Source organism: Aotus nancymaae, unplaced genomic scaffold (genome assembly GCF_030222135.1).
Source record: "Aotus nancymaae isolate 86718 unplaced genomic scaffold, 86718_ANA_hifiasm-v0.15.2.pri h1tg000062l, whole genome shotgun sequence".
Lineage (NCBI taxonomy): Eukaryota > Metazoa > Chordata > Mammalia > Primates > Aotidae > Aotus > Aotus nancymaae.
In genome coordinates this window covers 32,005,939-32,026,557 of record NW_026988476.1, presented here as the reverse complement: position 1 = coordinate 32,026,557, position 20,619 = coordinate 32,005,939, and the positions used below count along the sequence as shown (strand labels likewise).

Here is a 20,619-nt window from a genome sequence, read left to right as displayed (position 1 = left end):
GATTCAGTGTTTTGTTTTGTTTTTGTTGCCCAGGCTGGAATGCAGTGGTGCCATCTCGGCTCACTGCAAACTCCGCCTTCTGGATTCAAGCAATTCTCCTGCCTCAGCCTCTGGAGTAGCTGGGAATACAGATGTGCACTACCATGCCTGGCTGATTTTTGTATTTTTAGCAGAGAGAGTTGGGGTTTCACCATGTTGGCCAGGCTGGTCTCCAATCCCTGATCCGCCCGCCTTGGCCTCCCAAAGTGCTGGGATTACAGGCGTGAGCCACCATGCCAGGCCATTGTTTTGGTTTTAACTCCATTCTTCTCAGCTCCCTGGAGTCTTGGCATTCTTGTGACACAGTTAAAGCGGGCTCTCTCTCCCCACCTTCCCCCACCCCCATCACAACAACCCAATATACCTAAATGAGCTGAAGCTCCTGCACTCAGGGTGTATCGCCCTAGTAGATGGAAACTCTTGCTTATACTACACCCCACAGCATGTGTCCCATCTGCAACTCTGAGTGCAATGGAAGGATAAACCATAACAATCGTTTTTAAAAAGGTTTACCTATATGGGGAGAGAAGGAATGAGGTGGCAGAAATACGGATGGAATTGCAACTCTGAATATAACTGTTTAAAAATAGTTTTGATTTAGGAATCATATAAAGTTTTAAATAATTAAGAGCCAAAATTAAAGAAAAAATAATTTTAAAAAGGCTTCTGGCTCTTTCTACCTTGTGAGGACTCAGCAAGGAGCCAGCCTCCACAACCAGAAAGTGGGCCAAGATCACTGACTTCTACCCTCCAGAATTGGACCTTCCAGAGTAATGGACTGTCTTCACAACTTTTCTCATCAGTGCCCTCCTTGGGGGCCTGTGGATCCCCAGAGGAAGAGTCTCCTGGACTGAGCACACAGGCATGGTCACCACAGGGCCATGTGGCCAGGGTGTTGACTGGCTGGGAGGGGAAGCTGGAGGGGGAGTAGTAGGAGGCAGGGTGGGCGGGGCACCATCTCCTTTCTGCACAGTCTCTTTCTTGCTTAAGAGTTTGCACCTGAGATGAGAGAGATCCAAGATAGCCAATTAGACACAACTCCAGCACACAACAACCAGCAAGAGGGACACAGAAATCCAGAGATCTTCTAGCTCCAACCGAGGTACCGGTGCATTTCAACAGGTCTGGTCCCATGTTGAGCAAAGCCCACTCAGGGCAGACTGAGGTGGGGAGGGGTGCTGCTTCACCCAGAAAGTGCATCTGACGAGTCAGAGGCTCCCCTCTGGCACTCTGGTCCAGATACAACGCTTCCCCCAAAGCCTCAGCAATACACAGAACAGGGGATCTTTGCTAGTCAAGTGCCGGGAATTACAAGCGCAGAGTTGAGTAAGAGCCTGCAGACTGAGCTATTGTACCCTCCCTCCGCCCAGAGAGAGAGGGAGCTGTAAGCAGGAGCAGCTGGGCGGGCCCCTACCCCATGACACGAGACAGAGAAAGCTGAAAGGGGGAGACGGCCTGGTGTGGCTGGGTGGGTCCCTACCCTCCCCGACAAACTCCAGAGGGCTGAAGCTCTGACTCTAGTGGGTTGCGCAGCCAGTGCCACATTCTGAGCTGAACCCTGAATGATCTAGCCCAGTGGAGGAAGGGCACAACCCACCACTAGAGGGGTGGGACTGGGCTACATGTTTTAAGAAAAAACACAGGAAGCCTACTTAGCAATGGGACGGCATTCCCGACAACCCAGCAGCGCCTACAGGTCAGCGGAAGAGGTGGGCCTAATCTCCCATTATAAACAAAAAAGACAAAGGAAGCTTCCCTAGTAACCTGAAGGAGTCCCTAGAAACCCAGTAGCGCCTCCACAGGCAGACTAGCGACCTGATCAAGCAACTCCCTGACACCACAGCCAGGTAAATTCACAAAGATGGGAAAAAAACAGCGCAAAAAAGATGAAACCATGAAAGACCAGAACACGTCTTCTCTTAAAGGGATCACAACTCCTGAACAACACAGGATCACCACTTGACTGAGGAGTGCGACAAATTGACAGAAACAGGCTTCAGAAGGTGGATAATAACAAACATTTCAGAGCTAAAGGAACACGTTCGAACTCAATGCAAAGAAACCAAAAACCTTTAAAAAACGTTAGACAAAATGCTAACTAGAATAACCAGCTTAGAGAAGAACATAAACAACTTGATGGAGTTGAAAAACACAGCATTAGAACTATGTGAAGCAAACACAAGTTTTAATAGCTGAATAGATCAAGCAGAAGAAAGGATATCAGAGATTGAAGATCAACTCAATGAAATAAAAAGAGAAGGCAAGACAAGAGAAAAAAGATTGAAAAAAATGAATAAAGCCTCCAAGAAATATGGGATTATGGAAAAAGACCTAATCTATGCTTGATTGGTGTACCTAAATATGATGGGGAGAATGAATCCAAGCCAGAAAACACACTCCAGGATATTATCCAGGGGAACTTCCCAAGCCTAGCAAGGCAATCCAAATTTCAAATTCAAGAAATACAGAGAACTCCACAAAAATATTCCTCAAGAAGAGCAACCCAAAGGCACATAATTATCAGATTCACCAGGGTTGAAATGAAGGAAAAAATGCTAAGGGTGGCCAAAGAGAAAGGTCAGGTCACTCACAAAGGGAAGCCAATCAGACTCACAGCAGATCTCTTGGCAGAAACCCTACAAGCCAGAAGAGAGTAGGGGCCAATATTCAACATCCTTAAATAAAAGAACTTTCAACCTGGAATCTCATATCTAGCCAAACTAAGCTTCATAAGTGAAGGAGAAATAAAATCTTTTATGGACAAGCAATTATCAAGAGATTTTGTCACTACCAGATCTGCCCTACAAGAGCTCCTGAAAGAAACACTAAGCATGGAAAGGAACAAGTACCAGACACTGCAAAAGCAAACCAGTTGGCAAAGACCACAAATGCAATGAAGAAAATGAATCAACTAATGGGAAAGAAAACCAGCCAGTAACAAAATGGCAGGATCAAATTCACATATAACAATATTACATTGAATGTAAATGGCCTAAGCATCCCAATCAAAAGACACAGACTGGCAAACTGGATAAAAAGTCAGAACCCATCAGTGTGCTGTATTCAGGAAACCCATCTCACATACAAAGACACACATACACTCAAAATAAAGGGATGGAAGAAGATTTACCAAGCAAATGGAGAACAAAAAAACAGGGGTTGCAATCCTAGTTTCTGATAAAATGGACTTCAAACCAACAAAGATCAAGAGACAAAGAAGGACATTACATAATGGTAAAAGGATCAATCCAACAGGAAGAGCTAACTATCCTAAATATATATGCCACCAACACAGATACATAAAGCAAGTTCTTAATCACCCAGATACATAAAGCAAGTTCTTAATGACCTAAAATGAGATTTAGACTCCCACACAATAACAGTGGGAGACTTCAACACTCCACTGTCAATATTAGACAGATCAATGAGACAGAAAATTAACAAGGATATCCAGGACTCCACCCCAAATCCACAGAATATACATTTTTATCAGCACCACATTGCACTTACTCTAAAATTGACCACATCATTGGAAGCAAATCATTCCTCAGCAAATGCAAAAGAACAGAAATCATAACAAACAGTCTATCAGACCACAACACAATCAGACTAGAACTCAGGATCAAGAAACACACTCAAAACCACACAACCACTTGGAAACTGAACAACTTGCTTCTGAGTGTCGACTGGATAAACAATGAAATGAAGGCAGAAATAAAGATGTTCTTCAAAACCAATCAGAATGAAGATACAACTTACCAGAACCTCTGGGACACCTTTAAAGCAGTGTCTAGAGGAAAATATATAGCAATAAATGCCCACTAGAGAAAAGAATAACAATCTAAAATTGACACCCTATCATCAAAATGGAAAGAGCTAGAGGAGCAAGATGAAAAAAACCTCAAAACCTAGCAGAAGACAAGAAATAACTAAGATCAGAGCCAAACTGAAGATACAGACACAAAAAAACCCTTCAAAAAAATCAATAAATCCAGGAGCCATTTTTTTGAAAAGATCAACAAAATAGACAGACTGCTAGCCAGATTAATAAAAAATAAAAGGGAAAAGATTCAAACAGATGCAATAAAAAATGATAAAGGGGATATCACCACTGATCCCACAGAAATACAAACTACCATCAGAGATTACTACAAAAAGCTCTACTCACATAAACCAGCAAACCAAGAAGAAATGGATAAATTCCTAGACACTTGTACTTTACCAAGACTAAACCAAGAGGAAGTTGAAACTCTGAATAGACCAATAACAAGGGCTGAAGTAGAGGCAGCAATCAATAGCCTACCAACCAAAACAAGTCCAGGTCCAGACGGGTTCACAGCCGAATTCTACCAGACGTACAAAGAGGAGCTGGTTCCATTCCTTCTGAAACTGTATCAAACAATACAAAAGGATGGAATCCTCCCTAACTCACTTTATGAAACCAATATCATCCTGATACCAAAACCAGGCACAGACTCAACTGAAAAAGAAAACTTCAGGCCAATATCCATGATGAACATCGACTCAAAAATCTTCAATAAAATACTGGCAAACAGATTGCAACAGCACATCAAGAAGCTTATCCATCAGGACCAAGTAGGCTTCATCCCAGGGATGCAAGGCTGGTTCAACATATGCGAATCCATAAATGTAATCCATCACATAAATGGAACCAAAGACAAAAACCACATGATTATCTCAATAGATGCAGAGAAGGCCTTTGACAAAATTCAACAGCCCTTCATGCTAAAAACTCTCAATAAACTAGGTATTGATGGAACATATCACAAAATGATAAAAGCTATATATGACATATGACAAATCTACAGCCAATATCATACTGAATGGGCAAAAGATGGAAGAATTCCCTTTGAAATCAGGCACTAGACAAGGATGCCCTCTCCCACCACTCCTATTCAACATAGTATTGGAAGTTCTAGGCAGAGCTATCAGGCAAGAAAAAGAAATAAAGGATATTCAATTAGGAAAGGAGAAAGTCAAACTGTCTCCATTTGCAAATGACATGATTGTATATCTAGAAGATCCTGTTGTCTCAGCCCAAAATCTTCTCAAACTGATAAGCAACTTCAGCAAAGTCTCAGGATACAAAATCGATGTGCAGAAATCACAAGCATTCCTATACACCCATAACAGACTAACAGAGAGCCAAATCAAGAGCGAACTCCCATTTGCAATTACTACAATGATAATAAAATACCTAGGAATACAACTAATGAAGGATGTAAAGGACCTCTTCAAGGAGAACTAAAAACCACTGCTCAAGGATATGAGAGGACACAAACAGATGGAGAAACATTCCATGCTCATGGTTAGGAAGAATCAATATCATGAAAATGGCCCTACTGCCCAAAGTAATCTATAGATTCAACGCTATCCCCATCGAACTACCAATGACCTTCTTCACAGAACTGGAAAAAAACATTTTAAACTTCTTATGGAATCACAAAAGACGCTGCATAGCCAAGAAAATCCTAAGCAAAAAGAACAAAGCTGGAGGCATCATACTGCCAGACTTCAAACTATACTACAAGGCTACAGTAATCAAAACAGCAAACAGCATGGTACTGGTACCAAAACAGAGACATAGACCAATGGAACAGAACAGAGACCCCAGAAGAAACTCTACACATTTACAACTATCTGATCTTTGACAAACCTGGCAAAAACAGGCAATGGGGAAAAGACTCCATGTTTAATAAATGGTGTTGGGAAAACTGGCTAGCCATGTGCAGAAAGCAGAAACTGGACACCTACCTGTCACCTTACACTAAAATTAACTCCAGATGGATCAAAGATTTAAACATAAAACCTAACACCATAAAAACACTAGAAGAAAATGTAGGGAAAACCATCCAGGATGTAGGCATAGGCAAGGACTTCATGACTAAAACACAAAAAGCAATGGCAATAAAAGTCAAGATAGATAAATTGGATCTAATTAAACTCCAGAGCTTCTGTAAAGCAAAAGAAACCATGATTAGAGTGAATTGGCAACCAACAGAATGGGAAAAATTTTTGCAATCTACCCATCTGACAAAGGTCTAATATCCAGAACCTACAAGGAACTAAAACAGATACACAAGGAAAAAAACCAAACAACCCCATTCAAAAATGGGCAAAGGATTTGAACAGACACTTGTCAAAGGAAGACATACATGAGGCCAACAAACATGAAAAAAATGCTCATCATCACTGGTCATTAGAGAAATGCAAATCAAAACCACACTGAGATATCGTCTCATGCCAGTTAGAATGGTGATCATTAAAAAATCTGGAGACAACAGATGCTGGAGAGGATGTGGAGAAATAAGAACACTCTTACACAGTTGGTGGGAATGTAAATTAGTTCAACCATTGTGGAAGACAGTGTGGTGATTTCTCAAGGATCTAGATATAGAAATTCCATTTGACCCAGCAATCCCATTACTGAGTATATACCCAAAGAACTATAAATCATTCTACTATAAAGACACATGCACACATATGTTCCTTGCAGCCCTATGTACAATAGCAAAAACCCGGAACCAACCCAAATGCCCATCAATGACAGACTGGACAAAGAAAATGTGGTACATATACACCATGGAATACTACGCAGCCATAAAAAATGACGAGTCTATGTCCTTTGTAGGCACCTGGATGAATCAGGAAACCACCATTCTCAGCAAACTGACACAAGAACAGAATGCCAAACACCATATGTTCTCACTCATAGGTGGGTGTTGAACAACGAGAACACATGGACTCGGAGAAGAACATCACACACTCGGGGCAGTTGGGAGGGTAGGGGAGAGACAGTGGGGGGTAGGGAGTGAGGGAAGGGTGGGGAGGAATAACATGGGGAGAAATGCCAGATATAGTATGCACCTAAAGTAAAATAAATTTAAAAAAAGAGTTTGCACCTGAGATGGGCAAGATGGCCGATTAGGAGCAGCTCTGGATTGCAGCTCCCAGCAAGAGCACAGAGGGACAAAGATAGCAGGAGAAACTGGCTGCAACCCTTACTGTTCTGCAGCAGCTTCAGGTGATCCCCAGGCAAGCAGGGCCTGGAGTGAACCTCCATCAGTCCTACAACAGAGGGACCTATTAGAAGGAAAAGTAAGAAACAGAAAGAAATAACTTCATCATCAACAAACTGGGCGTCCACTCAGAGACCCCATCTGAAAGTCAACAACTACAAAGACCACAGGTAAATAAATCCACAAAGATGGGAAGAAACCAGCACAAAAGGGATGAAAACACCCAAAACCAGAATGCCACTCCTCCTCCATGGGATCACAACTCCTCACCAGCAAGTGAACAAGGCTGGATGGAGAATGAGTCTGATGAATTGACAGAAACAGGCTTCAGAAGGTGGGTAATAAGAAACTTATCTGAGCTAAAAGAACATGTTCTAACCCAATGCAAAGAAACTGAGAACATTGAAAAAAGGTTTAATGAAATGCTAATGAGAATAAACAGCTTAGAGAGGAATATAAATGAATTGATGGAGTTGAAAAACACAACACAAGAACTTCGTGAAGCATACATAAGTTTCAATAGCTGAATAGACCAAGCAGAAGAAAGGATATCAGAGATTGAAGATCAACTCAATGAAATAAAATGAGAAGGCAAGATTAAAGGAAAAAGGGTAAAAAGAAATGAACAAAGTCTACAAAAAATATGAGACTATGTGAAAAGATCTAATCTACATTTGATAGGTGTACCTGAATGTGATGGAGAGAATGAATCCAAGCTGGAAAATACTCTTCAGGATATTATCCAGGAAAACTTCCCCAACCTAGCAAGGCAGGCCAATATTCAAGTCCAGGAAATACAGAGAACACCATAAAGATATTCCTCAAGAAGAGCAACCCCAAGGCACATTAATTATCAGATTCATCAGGGTTGAAATGAAGGAGAAAATACTAAGGGCAGCCAGAGAGAAAGGTCAGGTTACTCACAAACGGAAGCCCATCAGACTCACAGCAGATCTCTCAGCAGAAACCCTACAAGCCAGAAGAGAGTGGGGGCAAATATTCAACATCCTTAGAGAAAAGAGCTTTCAACCCAGGATTTCATATCCATCCAAACTAAGCTTCATAAGTGATGGAGAAATAAAATCCTTTACCAACAAGCAATTACTCAGAGATTTCTTCACCACCAGGCTTGCTTCACAAGAGCTCCTGAAAGAAGCACTAAACATAGAAAAAAAACAACCAGTACCGGCCACTCCAGAAACATACAAAATGTTAAAGAGCATCGACACAATGAAGAAATTGCATCCACTAACGGGCAAAACAGCCAGCTAGCATCAAAATGGCAGGATCAAATTCACACATAACAATATTAACCCTAAATGTAAATGGGCTAAACACCCCAATCAAAAGACACAGACTGGCAAATTGGATAAAAACTCAAAACCCATCGGTGTGCTGTATCCAGGAAGCCCATCTCACATGCAAGGATACACAAAGGTTCAAAATAAAGGGATGGAGGAAGATTTACCAAGCAAATGGAGAGCAAAAAAAGCAGGAGTTGCAATCTTGGTCTCTGATAAAATAGACTTTAAACCAACAAAGCTCAAAAGAGACAAAGAAGGATATTACATAATGGTAAAAGGATCAATGCAAAAAGAAGAGCTAAGGATCCTAAATATATACACACCCAATACAGGAGAACCCAGATACATAAAACAAGTTCTTAATGACTTACAAAGAGACTTAGACTCCCACACAATAATAGTGGGAGACTTTAACACTCCACTGTCAATATTAGACAGATCGACGAGACAGAAAATTAACAAGGATATCCAGGACTTGAACTCAGACCTGGAACAAGCAAACCTAATAGACATTTACAGAACTCTCCACCCCAAATCCACAGAATATACATTCTTCTCAGCACCACATCACATCTACTCTAAAATTGACCACATAATTGGAAGTAAATCACTCCTCAGCAAATGCAAAAGAATGGCAATCATAACAAACAGTCTCTCAGACCACAGTGCAATCAAGTTAGAACTCAGAATTCAGAAACCAACACAGAACCACACAGCTTCATGGAAACTGAACAACTGGCTCTTGAATGTTGACTGGATAAACAATGAAATGAAGGCAGAAATAAAGATGTTCTTCAAAACCAATGAGAACGAAGACACAACATACAAGAATCTCTGGGACACATTTAAAGCAGTGTCTAGAGGAAAATATATAGCAATAAGTGCTCACATGAGAAGTAAAGGAAGATCTAAAATCGACACCCTATCATCAAAATTGAAAGAGCTAGAGGAGCAAGATCAAAAAAACTCAAAACCTAGCAGAAGACAAGAAATAACTAAGATCAGAGCACAACTAAAGGAGATAGAGACACAAAAAACCCTTAAAAAAAAAATCAATAAATCCAGAAGCTGTTTTTTTGAAAATATCAACAAAATAGACAGACTGCTAGCCAGATTAATAAAAAAGAATAGAGAGAATAATCAAATAGCTGCAATAAAAAATGATAAAGTGGATACCATCGCAGATTCCAAAGAAATACAAACCATCATCAGACATTATTACAAACAACTCTATGCGCATAAGCTAGTAAACCTAGAAGAAATGGATAAATTCCTGGACTCTTGTATCCACCCAAGCCTAACCACGAAGAAGTTGAATCCCTGAATAGACCAATAACAAGGGCTGAAGTTGAGGCAGCAATTAATAGCCTACCACCTAAAAAAAGCCCAGGTCCAGACAGGTTCACAGCTGAATTCTACCAGATATACAAAGAGGAGCTGGTACCATTCTTTCTGAAACTATTCCAAACAATCCAAAAAGAGGGAATCCTTCCCAAATCATTTTATGAGACTAACATCATCCTGATACCAAATCCTGGCAGAGACTCAACAAGAAAAGAAAACTTCAGGCCAATATCCATGATGAACATATATGCAAAAATCTTCAATAAAATACTGGCAAACTGACTGCAACAGCACATCAAGAAGCTTATCATAATGATCCAGTATGCTTCATCCCGGGGATGCAAGGCTGGTTCAACATATGCAAGTGTATAAACATAATTCACCACATAAACAAAACCAAAGACAAAAATTACGTGATTATCTCAATTGATGCATAGAAGGCCTTTGACAAAATTCAATAGCCCTTTATGCTAAAAACTCTCAATAAACTAGGTATTGATGGAACATACCTCAAAATAATAAAAGCTATTTATGACAAACCAACAGCCAATATCATACTGAATGGGCAAAAACTGGAAGCATTCCCTTTGAAATCTGGCACTAGACAAGGATGCCCTCTCTCACCAATCCTATTTAATATAGTATTAGAAGTTCTAGCCAGAGCAATCAGGCAAGAAAAAGAAATAAATGGTATTCAATTAGGAAAGGAGGAAGTCAAATTGTCTCTATTTGCAGATGACATCATTGTATATTGAGAAGACCCCATTATCTCAGCCCAAAATCTCCTTAAACTGATAAGCAACTTCAACAAAGTCTCAGGATACAAAACCAATATGCAGAAATCACAAGCATTCCTATACACCCATAACAGACTTAAAGAGAGCCAAATCAAGAATGAACTGCCATTCATGATTGCTAAAAAGAGAATAAAATACCTAGGAATACAACTAACAAGGAACATAAAGGACCTCTTCAAGGAGAACTACAAACCATTGCTCAACGAAATAAGAGAGGACACAAACAGATGGAGAAACATTCCATGTTCATGGTTACGAAGAATCAATATCATGAAAATGGCCACACTGCCCAAAGTAATTTACAGATTCAACACTATCTCCATCGAGCTACCAATGACTTTCTTCACAGAACTGGAAAAAACCACCTTAAACTTCATATGAAACCAAAAGAGAGCCTGCATAGCCAAGTCAATTATAAGCAAAAAGAACAAAGTGGGAGGCAGCACACTACCAGACTTCAAAGTATACTACAAGGCTACAGTAATCAAAACAGCATGGTACTGGTACCAAAACAGAGATATAGACCAATGGAACAGAACAGAGGCTAAACATAAGACCTAACACCATAAAAATCCTAGAAGAAAATCCAGGCAAAACCATTCAGGACATAGGCATAGGCAAGGACTTCATGACTAAAACATCAGAAGCATTGGCAACAAAAGCCAAAATAGACAAATGGGACCTAATCAAACTCCACAGCTTCTGCACAGCAAAAGAAACAGTCATTAGAGTGAACCAGCAACCAACAGAATGGGAAAAAAATCTGTAAGCTACCCACCTGACAAAGGGCTATTATCCAGAATCTACAAAGAACTAAAACAGATTTACAAGAAACAAACAAACAAACCTATTCAAAAGTGGGCAAAGGATATGAACAGATACTTTTCAAAAGAAGACATATATGAGGCCAACAAACATATGAAAAAAGGCTCATCGTCACTGGTCATTAGAGAAATGCAAATCAGAACCATACTGAGATACTATCTCATGCCAATTAGAATGGCAATCATTAAAAAATCCAGAGACAGCAGATGCTGGAGAGGATGTGGAGAAATAGGAACACTTTTACACTGTTGGTGGGAGTGTAAATTAGTTCAACCATTGTGGAAGACAGTGTGGTGATTCCTCAAGGACCTAGAAATAGAAATTCCATTTGACCCAGCAATCCCATTACTGGGTATATATCCAAAGGATTATAAATCCTTCTATTATAAGGACACATGTACATGAATGTTCATTGTGGCACTGTTTATAATAGCAAAGACTTGGAACCAACCCAAATGCCCATTGATAGACTGGACAGGGAAAATGTGGCACATATACACCATGGAATACTATGCAGCCATAAAATATGATGAGTTCATGTCCTTTGTAGGGACATGGACGAACCTGGAAACCATCATTCTCAGCAAACTGACATAAGAACAGAAAATCAAACACTGCATGTTCTCACTCATAGGCGGGTGCTGAACAATGAGAACACATGGACACAGGGAAGGGAGCATCAAACATTGGGGTCTGTTGGGGGTAACTAGGGGAGGGACAGCGGATGGTGGGGAATTGGGGAGGGATAGCATGGGGAGAAATGCCAGATATAGGTGATAGGGAGGAAGGCAGCAAACCACAGTGCTATGTGTGTACCTATGCAACAATCTTACATGTTCTTCACATGTACCACCAAACCTAAAATGCAAAAACAAAACAAAACAACAACAACAAAAAACTCTTCTGTAAAAGCTGAAAGCCAGCCGGGCGCGGTGGCTGACGCCTGTAATTCTAGCACTTTGTGAGGCCGAGGTGGGTGGATCACCTGAGGTCAGGATTTCAAGACCAGCCTGGCCATTATGGTGAAACCCCATCTTTAAAAAAAAAAAAAAAAGGCTGAAAGCAAACTGAAGCAAAGGGACATAACTGCATATGAAGTTGGTGGCATAACCACGCACAGAAAAATAATTATTTCAAGTCACTTAAAATACATTTTGGCTGTGTATCACTTTTGAAATATATCCTAAAGACAAAAAAGAAAACCATAAAGAAATATGAACCCTGAATGTTATGAAGATACTAAAATAAAGGAAATATGAACTATAAGAAGTAATAATATTGGCCAGGTGTGGTGGCTTATACCTGTATTCCCAGCACTTTGGGAGGCCAAGGTGAGAGAATCACTTGAGGCCAGGACTTTGAGACCAGTCTGGGCAACATAGTGAGACCCCATCTCTACAAAAAATAAAAGGATTAGTTGGACATGGTGGCACATGCCTATAGTCCCAGCTACTTGGGAGACTGAGGTGGAAGAATCACTTAAATGCGGGAGGCAGAGGTTTCTGTGAGCCAAGATCAAGCCACTGCACTCCAGCCTGGACAACGGAGTGAGGCTCTGTCAAAAAAAAAAACAAAAAAAAAAAAAAAGAAAAACAAAAAAACCACACCATAATTTGAAAGATCTTTCCTGAAATAAAAACACATATTTAATACTACATATTGATTGAAAGGGCAAACTGAATATCAACCCAGAATGACCAATATGAATATACATTCTAGAAAATTACTGGAATGCAAAGAAAATTAAAAACATCGGGAATCTAGGGAGAATGAACGAGTGACTTTTAAGAGGAAAACATTAGATTATTACCAGACTTTCCAGTAGCAAGGCTTTTTTATGCCAGAAGAAATTGGAGCAGTATATTTAAGATGCTCAAGAAAAGAAAATGTGAACCAAAGATTTATATACAACATGACTTCCTTTATTCATTTCAAGAATAAAGGATGTGGGCTGTTTCTAATACATAAGAATTCAGGGAATATTGTTCCCATGAGCTCTTCCTGAGGAATATACTAGAGAATAACCTTCAGACAAACAGAAGGTTTAGAAGGACATTAACATAAGGACTGGGAATAAACAGTATATCGCCATTTGTAGAAATAAAAGTACATGATGGCTAGGGATGATGATTCATGCCTGTTATCCCAGCATTTTGGGAGGCCAAGGTGGGTGGATCACGAGGCCAGGAGTTCAAAACCAGCCTGGCCAACATGACGAAACCCTGTCTCTACCAAAAAGATACATAAATTAGCCGGGTGTGGTGGCTCATACCTGTAGTCCTGGCTACTCAGGAGGTTGAGGCAGAAGAATTGCTTGAGCCTGGGAGGCGGAGGTTGCAGTGAGCCAAGATTGCACTATTACACTCCAGCCTGGGTGACAGAGTGAGACTCTGTCTCAAAACAAAAGAAAAAACAACATCAAAAACCCCAAAGTACATGATTATTAAAGGGAGGATGTAAAGTATGTAATGTATTGCCTGTAGTGTTCGGGCAATGAACAACTATTTAAAACAATTTTAAATGAAAGGAGAAAGAAGAAAGCCTATAGAAAAACTGTAAACTGCTCCACCCCAAATCCACAGAATATACATTCTTCTCAGCACCACATCACACCTACTCTAAAATTGACCACATAATTGGAAGTAAATCACTCCTCAGCAAATGCAAAAGAACGGAAACCATAACAAACAGTCTCTCAGACCACAGTGCAATCAAGTTAGAACTCAGAATTCAGAAACCAACCCAGAACCGCACAGCCTCATGGAAAATGAACAACTTTCTCCTGAATGCTGACTGGATAAACAATGAAATGAAGGCAGAAATAAAGACGTTCTTCGAAACCAACGAGAATGAAGACACCACATACCAGAATCTCTGGGACACATTTAAAGCAGTCTCTAGAGGAAAATATATAGCAATAAGTGCCCACATGAGAAGAAAGGAGAGATCTAAAATTGACACCCTATCGTCAAAATTGAAAGAGCTAGAGGAGCAAGATCAAAAAAACTCAAAACCTAGCAGAAGACAAGAAATAACTAAGATCAAAGCAGAATTGAAGGAGATAGAGACACGAAAAACCCTTCAAAAAATCAATAAATCCAGGAGCTGGTTTTTTGAGAAGATCAACAAAATAGACAGACCACTAGCCAGACTAATAAAAAAGAAAAGAGAGAATAACCAAATAGATGCAATAAAAAATGACAAAGGCGATATCACCACAGATGCCACAGAAATTCAAACCATCATCAGAGATTATTACAAACAACTCTATGCACATAAATTAGAAAACCTGGAGGAAATGGATAAATTCCTGGACAGCTGCCTCCTGCCAAGCCTAAACCAGGAAGAAGTTGAAACCCTGAATAGACCAATAACAAGGTCTGAAGTCGAGGCAGCAATTAAGAGCCTACCACCCAAAAAAAGCCCAGGCCCAGATGGGTTCACAGCCGAATTCTACCAGACATACAAAGAGGAACTGATACCATTCCTACTGAAACTATTCCAAATAATCCAAAAAGAAGGAATCCTTCCCAAATCATTTTATGAGACCAACATCATCCTAATACCAAAACCTGGCAGAGACTCAACAAGAAAAGAAAACTACAGGCCAATATCCATGATGAACATAGATGCAAAAATCTTCAATAAAATAATGGCAAGCCGATTACAACAGCACATCAAAAAGCTTATCCACCATGATCAAGTAGGATTCATCCCGGGGATGCAAGGCTGGTTCAATATACGCAAGTCTATAAATGTAATTCACCACATAAACAGAACCAAAGACAAAAACCACATGATTATCTCAATTGATGCAGAGAAGGCCTTCGACAAAATTCAACAGCCCTTTATGCTAAAAACCCTCAATAAACTAGGTATCGATGGAACGTATCTCAAAATAATAAAAGCTATTTACGACAAACCGACAGCCAATATCATACTGAACGGGCAAAAACTGGAAGCATTCCCTTTGAAATCTGGCACTAGACAAGGATGCCCTCTCTCACCACTCCTATTCAATATAGTACTGGAAGTTCTAGCCAGAGCAATCAGGCAAGAAAAAGAAATAAAGGGTATTCAATTAGGAAAGGAGGAATTCAAATTGTCTCTATTTGCAGACGACATGATTGTATATCTAGAAGACCCTATCACCTCAGCCCAAAAGCTCCTGAAACTGATAAGCAACTTCAGCAAAGTCTCAGGATACAAAATCAATGTGCAAAAATCACAAGCGTTCCTATACACCAATAACAGACTTAAAGAGAGCCAAATCAAGAACGAACTGCCATTCACAATCGCTACAAAGAGAATAAAATACCTAGGAATACAACTAACAAGGAATGTAAAGGACCTCTTCAAGGAGAACTACAAATCACTGCTCAACGAAATAAGAGAGGACACAAACAGATGGAGAAACATTCCATGTTCATGGTTAGGAAGAATTAATATCGTGAAAATGGCCATACTGCCCAAAGTAATATACAGATTCAATGCTATCCCCATCAAGCTACCAATGACCTTCTTCACAGAACTGGAAAAAACCACCTTAAACTTCATATGGAACCAAAAGAGAGCCCGCATAGCCAAGTCAATTCTAAGCAAAAAGAACAAAGCAGGAGGCATCACACTACCAGACATCAAACTCTACTACAAGGCTACAGTAATCAAAACAGCATGGTACTGGTACCAAAACAGAGATATAGACCAATGGAACAGAACAGAGGCATCGGAGGCAACACAACATATCTACAACCACCTGATCTTTGACAAACCTGATAAAAACAAGCAATGGGGAAAGGATTCCCTGTTCAATAAGTGGTGTTGGGAAAACTGGCTAGCCATATGCAGAAAGCAGAAAATGGACCCCTTCCTGACACCTTACACTAAAATTGACTCCAGATGGATTAAAGACTTAAACATAAGACCTAACACCATAAAAACACTAGAAGGAAACCTAGGCAAAACCATTCAGGACATAGGCGTAGGCAAGGACTTCATGACCAAAACACCAAAAGCATTGGCAACAAAAGCCAAAATAGACAAATGGGACCTAATCAAACTCCACAGCTTCTGCACAGCAAAAGAAACAGTCAATAGAGTGAATCGGCAACCAACAGAATGGGAAAAAATTTTTGCAGCCTACCCATCTGACAAAGGGCTGATATCCAGAATTTACAACGAGCTAAAAAAGATTTACAAGAAAAAAACAAACAAGCCCATTCAAAAGTGGGCGAAGGACATGAACAGATACTTTACAAAAGAAGACATACATGAGGCCAACAAGCATATGAAAAAATGCTCATCATCACTGGCCATTAGAGAAATGCAAATCAAAACTACATTGAGATACCATCTCACACCAGTTAGAATGGCAATCATTAAAAAATCTGGAGACAACAGATGCTGGAGAGGATGTGGAGAAATAGGAACACTTTTACACTGTTGGTGGGAGTGTAAATTAGTTCAACCATTGTGGAAAACAGTGTGGCGATTCCTCAAGGACCTAGAAATAGAAATTCCATTTGACCCAGCAATCCCATTACTGGGCATATATCCAAAGGATTATAAATCGTTCTACTATAAGGACACATGCACACGAATGTTCATTGCAGCACAGTTTACAATAGCAAAGACCTGGAACCAACCCAAATGCCCATCGATGATAGACTGGACAGGAAAAATGTGGCACATATACACCATGGAATATTATGCAGCCATTAAAAACGAGGAGTTCGCGTCCTTTGTAGGGACATGGATGAACCTGGAAAACATCATTCTCAGCAAACTGACACAAGAACACAAAATCAAACACCACATGTTCTCACTCATAGGCGGGTGTTGAACAAGGAGAACACATGGACACAGGGAGGGGAGCACTATACATGGGGGTCTGTTGTGGGGGAGTGGGGGGGACAGCGGGGGGGTGGGGAATTGGGGAGGGATAGCATGGGGAGAAATGCCAGATATGGGTGAAGGGGAGGAAGGCAGCAAATCACACTGCCACGTATGCACCTAAGCAACAACCTTGCATGTTTTTCACATGTACCCCAAAACCTAAAATGCAATAAAAAAAAAAAAAAGAAAAAATAAGAAAAAAAAAAAAAAAAAAAAAAAAAAAAAAAAAAAAAAAAAAAGAAAAACTGTAAACTGTTTTCAGGAATTATTTTGGTAGTGATATTATTAATATTGTTATTCTGTAGCTTAATCAAACAAACAAAAGTAGAGGAAATTCATTGCCAGCAGACTTGCCATGCAAAAAATGTTAAATGAAGTTCTTTAGAGAGGAAAAAAAAATGATACAGGTCAGAAACTTGGACCCACACAGAGAAAGGAAGAGCATTTGGAGAAGAAATAAATGAAGATAGAATAAAATCTTGATTTTAAATTCTTAAAGGGTCACTTAGTTTAAATTACAATAAAAATAATGTACTGGGCAATTATAGCATACAGATAAGTGAAATGAATGACAGTAATGTCATAAGCAAAGGAAGGAAGGAGATATTCTGTTCTCTGTTATAAAATACGTAGACTACAAACTAAATGGTATAGTGTTATTTGAGGGTGGACTTAGTTGAAAACATATATTGGACACTCTAGCATGACCACTAGAATTGAAAAAAGAAGTATCATTAATACACCAAGAGAGGAGATAAGGCCAGGTGCTATGGTTCACACCTGGAATCCCAGCACTTTAGGAGACCAAGGCAGGCAGATTGAGCTCAGGAGTTTGAAATTAGCCTGGGCAACATGAGAAAACCCCGTTTTTACCAAAGGGGAAAAAATACACACACACACACACACACACACACACACACACACACACACACGTTGGGCATTGTGGCATGCACCTGTAGTCCCAGCTACTTGGGAGGCTGAGATAGGAGACTAACTTGAGCCCAGGAGGTGGAGGTTGCAGTGAGCCAAGATCATGCCACTGCACTCCAGCCTGGATGACAGAGCCAGACCCTGTCAAAAAAAAAAAAAAAAAAAAAAAAGGAGGTAAATGGATAAAATATAAAACTTTCAGTTAAATCACCCAGAAAACAGGGCAGAGACAAGAACAAATGCAATAAATAGAAATCAGTTATAAACATGGCAGGTAGTAATCTATATTATAATCACTTACATATGACTGATTAAAACATGCCAATTAAAAGACAAAGACTGTGAAAATGGGTAAAAACAAGACTCAGCTATATGTTGTCTGCAAGAAACCCACTTTATTTATTTATTGTTTTGAGATGGTGTTTCGCTCTTGTCATCTACACTGGAGTGCAATAGCATGATCTCAGCTCACTGCCACCTCCACCTCTCAGTTTCAAGCAATTCTCCTGCCTCAGCCTCCTGAGTAGCTGGGATTACAGGAGTGCACCACCACACTCGGGTAATTTTGTATTTTTAGTAAAGATGAGATTTTACTATGTTGGCCAGGCTGGTCTCAAACTCCTAACCTCAGGTGATCCACCCATCTTGGCCTCCCAAAGTGCTGAGATTACAGGTGTGAGCCACCATGCCCTGCCAAGAAACCCACTTTAAATATAAAAACTCATAGATAGAGAAGGATATATCATGCTAACAATAATCAAAAGAAAGTTGGAGTAGTTGTATTAATTTCAGAAATAGCAGACTTCAGAATAAAGACAGTTATCAGACATAAGGAGAGGTGTTACCTATAGATGAAAAGGTCAACTGGTCAATTTTCCAAGAAGACATACAATCCTAAATGTGTGTACACCTAATAACAGTGTCAAAATACATGAGGGAAAGAGAGAGAGAACTGAAAGGAGAAAAAGACAAATCCACTGTTATAGTTGGTGATGTCAACACCCTCTTTCAGTAATTATAGATCAACCAGGCAGGCAGAAAAGCAATAAGGATATTGTTGACTGAACAACACTATCAACCAACTGGATCAAATTGACATGAATAGAATACGGCATCCAACAATAGCAGAATAAACCATTTTCTCAAACTCATATGTAACAAGTCAGTAAGACCACATTCTGGGCAGCATAAAACACAACTTAACCAATTTTTTTTTTTTTTTTTGAGATGGAGTCTCACTCTGTCACCCAGGCTAGAGTGCAGAGGCACGATCTCAGCTCACTGCAACCTCTGCTTCCCAGGTTCAAGTGATTCTCCTGCCCCAGCCTCCTGAGTAGCTGGGATTACAGGTGTGCATCACCACTCCTGGCTAATTTTGTATTTTTAGTAGAGACAGGGTTTCACCATGTTCGTCAGGCTGGTCTTGAACTCCTGACCACGTGTTCCACCTGTCTCGGCATCCCAAAGTGCTGGGATTACAGGTGTGAGCCACCGCGCTTGACAACCAATTTAAAAGAATAGAAAGCATACAAAGTATCTTCACAGATCACAATGGTATGATACTCAAAATCAATAACAAAAAGATAGTTGAAAAATCCTGAATTATTTGGAAACCTAACAACACAGTTCTAAATAACACATGGGGCCAAAGAAGAAATGTCAAAAGAATTTACAAAGTATTTTTAACTAGGTGAAATAAAAATATAACATCAGAATTTGTGGGGTGCAATAAAAGCAGTGCTTAAAGGGAAAGTTATAGCATTAAATGCATATGTTAGAAAAGAAAGAAAAGAAAAACCAATAAGCAATACTCCACCTTAGGACATGAGAGAAGAGACATTTAAGCCTAAAGCAAGCAGAAGAAAAGAAATGATAAAAAAAATCAGAGCACAAATAAATAAAAGACAAGAAAACAATAGAAAGCCAATGAAAACAAAAATGATTCTTTGGGAAGATCAATAGAATTGATAAACCTCTAGAAAAACAGAAAACACAAATTACTGGAGAGAGATCCAAGATGGCTGATTACTAGCAGCTCAGGATTGTAGCTCCCAGTGAAAGCGCAGAGAATGAGAGGATGCCACACTTTCAGACGAATTTTTGTTGCTCACAGACCAGGAGATTCCCAGCGGAGGAGCCCCATGGGTCGCCAGCACGACTCTTGTGGCCAGCGTGGCGGTTTTGCCAGCACCTCGGCGTGGCGGTTCTCAGTGCAGAGTAAACAGGACTGGGTCCCCTTCTGGTCAATGTTTGGAGCTCCGGGAAGGCAGAGTCGCTCATTCAGCCAATTGAAAAAGGGACTCGAGAGGGAAGCCAGACCAGAGATTCCTGGGCAGAAAAGCACCATGAATCTTAATGCTGCTGTTTTAGCCAGCACAGTGGGTTGCTCAGATTCCGGCACTGGGAATCAACAAGTTTGATGTCCACTCAGAGACCTAATTTGAA

At 40.1% G+C, this 20,619-nt stretch overlaps 1 protein-coding gene across 5 annotated transcripts in view; it reads right to left on the bottom strand.

Moving 5' to 3' along the window:
- Nucleotides 1-20,619, bottom strand: part of LOC105710001 (neutral alpha-glucosidase C) — a 161,668-nt gene that overhangs the window by 28,931 nt on the left and 112,118 nt on the right. The gene's annotated exons all lie outside the window — the stretch shown is intronic.